Source organism: Magnolia sinica, chromosome 11 (assembly GCF_029962835.1).
Source record: "Magnolia sinica isolate HGM2019 chromosome 11, MsV1, whole genome shotgun sequence".
NCBI lineage: Eukaryota > Viridiplantae > Streptophyta > Magnoliopsida > Magnoliales > Magnoliaceae > Magnolia > Magnolia sinica.
In genome coordinates, this window is record NC_080583.1 from 27,953,850 (window position 1) to 27,958,172 (window position 4,323).

Sequence of the window (4,323 nt, forward strand, 5' to 3'; positions counted from 1 at the left end):
TGTTGTGATGTAGTAATAAACTCGGTAAGACCGAGGTCGAATCCACAGGGACTGAAACTTGTACGTTTCCTGAAACTAGATAGAAATAGAACTAGCCTAAGATGCAATCTAAATCAAATAGAATTTCATAAATAATTATCTAAAACTTTAAACAATTCAAGGAAGGGAGACTAGGGATTCAGAGGATCCACTTGTAGAAATCAGGGATATGCCTGCATTAAGGATTATGGGATTAAGTTGAACTTACTTGATCTAGTTTTCAAGAGATGAAGGTATATGAATTAGAATGGATTCCATCATCTAACCATGCCCAGGCGACAAAGCAAATAACACGATTAAACTAATTACCAACCAATCAATAGTGCATGAAAATCGGGAAGGGTATGTCATCCTACCATACCCATGGAACAATGATGAACAACAGGGCTTCCTGACTTCATAACATAAAAAGGGGAAAGAAATACTTAAAGCCATTGCAAACCCATTGTAATTTCAGTCACAACAGACCATTAAAGACTGAGAAAATATTCATTTAATAATTAAACCACAGTCAAGTTTAATTCACAATTAAATAATTAAATCAACAAATAAAATCTCCCATCTCAATACAAGCTTCACCTCTTAGCCCTAGCTAAGAGGTTTAGCCACACATGAATGGGCTAAATAAAACAACAAAATAAAAATAAAAAGGGAAAGAAAAGAACAAGAAGGAAAGAGGGAAAACCAGCTTCACATTCCAGCCAAAACTCGCTCACATTCCCTACCTGTGTGCTCCACGTTCAGCCCTCCTGCTACCTCCCACAGCCTCCACCTTGAATCCCAAAACTCCTCCCTCTCATCTCCAAAACCTCTTCTTTTTATCACCCTCAAGGTCGGTTGGAGGGTCCTCCTGCGCACGGGGCGGTGTTACAGTTTTCGCAGTCGGAACACGCAAGCTGAGAAATTGCAAAGATTCGTCGCGTTGGGACCGAGATTGGGATGAACTAACCTCCAGTCCACGAAATCTGACCACATAGGAAGGGTTTAAATCCCTTATTTCGAAGCTTGAACGGTCTGGATCATTGTTTTGATCAACGATGGTGGCCCACCTGGATCGACCGCAGCCTCTGCTGCCGAATAGAGCTCGCGCAGGCGCTCCGCTGTGTCGTTAATGGGGTCCATAAACGGACTTATCAAGGAAATCCACACCGTCCACTGGTTTCCCCTCGAAATTTCAGTCAGGAAGGTGCATTTTTTTCCTTCTGTTGATGAGGCCCACTGAATCTTTCTTTCTGCCGTCCATCCTGCGTTTAACGGCTGGAAACGCGCATACGCTCGCATGGGGGAAGAAGGTCACCTAGACGAGGGTCACGCACCATATCTGGAGTTAATGGACGGTTTGGATCATGGAGATACATGATAGATGGGCCCCACTGCTGAAAAACGGACGAACGCTATCCGTCCGCTGTTTGTCCGTGCTCGAGAAGGAGAGGGAGACGGGTCTCCGTCGCTGACTGGGAGACTCCGGTCCAGTGCACAGCGGGCGTACGCCTGCTGTGTGCACAGGCCATGTAAAGTGGGCCCCACCTTGATGTTTTATGCAAAATCCAATCCATCCATTCGTTTTGCCATCTCATTTTAATCGCGAGGACCAAATTTAAAGCGTATCCTGATAGTAGGTGGGCCCCATATCACTGTTTTGGTGGCTGATCTGTCCGTTGAGCCACTTTTATTGGGATCTGAGGGTTGAAATTTGATGTGTACGGTTAATTCATGGTTCTCAGGCCATGTATGAAGTTTCGACTTGATCAGATGGTGGGAACCCTATGATCTTGTATTCTGGATGTCTTTTAGGCCTGTTTAAGATGAGTGGCTGGACTTTCTCTGATCTCTGACGTGTAAATCCTCGATCGTGGTCCCATGGGGCCCCGTCCAATGTCTTGGTGATGCCTGAGCTTTAAATCCATGTTTTTAGCATCCTTTCCAGTCCGTGCTCGTGAATACGCCCTGCATCACAAACATGATTAAATCAGGCCGTTAAACAATACTATGTTTGTAAATCCTGGCAATAACTGGGGTCTGATATGCAATATTCGACCCTCAACAGTCACATATCCACTAATATAAACATTTGAATATAATGCTGAAAGGGAAATACATATATCGAAATCAAAGCTCCAGAAGTCAGCCGCTGCGACCAACGCCACCTGCACGCAGTGTGTGCTCAAGGTAAGTACCAAGTATGCAATAAAATACCATAAATCATACAATATCAGAGTAAGCGAAAATATTAACAAGTCCATGAGTCATACAATATCAGAGTACGCAATACGAATCAGTTATGTAAATGAGTAATCATAAAGAGTCAAGTATCAAATACGGAGGATGCAATGCAATATGCGGTGCAAATGACCATACAGGACTGTGAAGTAGGGATGATGGTACATAGTATCACAAGCTATGGGGTCCACCATAAGGGACTTCTATCCAAACCAGTCTCATACCTAAATTTGGATAGTCAGACTTAATGTGGTAAACTCCTGATCTCAGGTTAGTCGTGTGCCCCAACCGAAATCCTGGCCATTGCGAAGGTACACGGAACAAATAGTTGCGCACCACCAGCCCGAGTGGATAGTGAATGAATGAATGAATGAATGAGTATGCAACTCCTGCTCTACAAATCAGTACTGTACATCTTTGGGATCATCATCGGGTCTAGTACACTCTACACGCAATCGCCGCCCACTGGACGCGCAACCATGCGAGTGGAAGAGACCTCACTGTCCACCTCGCCAGTAGTCAGCTAATATCTACTCGGCATGTTGATAGCGGACTGAATCACGAGCTGGTCAAACTCAGCCTAGCTATGCCCACTACCCTTGGGCGGGTAAGGCCACACTCCCTCCAAATTGATTACGACACAGTGGGAGACACGACCTACTGGTATACGACCCTCATACGCTCATATATATCCACTCGATATCGATGTTGGGGCATCTCCTGGCCCTGGAGGTTTAGGAATTTTCACCCAGGGCCATTTATGGCAGCCCAATGCTAATATCAAATTTCTGGTTCTCATTTGGCCATCCACGATATGCCTGTGGAGGCTACGGCTCCGATGTCGCTAGGGCATATAGTAATCACAATACACAATGTAAGATGCATCAGTCATACAATCTAGTCATGCATTAATCCTACGCATACCGTGCGCTCATGTGAGATAACCTTCGCCTATCAGGGAGTCCCATGACAACCTGCCCAATGACATATGCAATGGTCAACCATATCTCATAACAAATATCTAGATGATGCATATGGGCATGTATCATGATGCTATGCTGTCACATACTCATAATCGATATCAATAACTGGCATCGACAATCGACCTCGACAATGTAGACATTTAACTAACATTGCCCCCAAGGAATGACCCACATAGAGCCTATCATATAGTGGACTTATGGCCTCACACAAGAGCTAAATATACAACACCATGGGCCTCACTCAAGAGCTTAATACACATAATGATGGGCCTTTCACATGGGCCTAACATACATCACGATGGGCTCCACGCTTGGCCCTCAAATACATCACAATGGGCCTCATCACATAGGCCTCATATACATCACATTGGGCCTCAAACACAGGCTGAATACACATCACAATGGGCCTCAAATACGGGCTGCATATACATCACATTGGGCCTTAACAATCAGCCTCGACAATCGGAATTAGCCTCGATAATTAATCGCGACAATCGGCCTCGACAATCAGAATCGGAATCGGCCTCAATAATTGGCCTCGACAATCGGAATCGGTATCGACAATCGAAATCAGCCTCGATAATCGGCGTTGACAATCGGAATTGAAATCGGCCTCAACAATCGGCCTCGACAATCGGAATCAGAATTGGCCTCGACAATCGGAATCGGCCTCGATAATCGGCTCGATAATCAGAATCGGTATTGAAAATCAGAATAGGCCACGATAATCTGTCACAATGGGCCTTAGATATGGGCCGCATATACATCACATTGGGCCTCAAACACGGGTCAAATGCACATCATAATGAGCCTCAAATACGGGCCGCATATACATCACATTGGGCCTTGACAGTCGGCCTCGATATCCGACCTTGACAATCGGCCTCGACAATCGGAATTAGCCTCGATAATTGACCTCGACAATTGGCCTATACAATCGGCCTCAACAATCAGAATCGGCCTCGACAATCGGAATCGGCCTCGACAATCGGAATCGGCCTCGACAATTGGAATCGGAATGGTCTCAACAATCGGCCTCGACAATCGGAATTGGTATTGACTATCGAAATCGACCTCAACA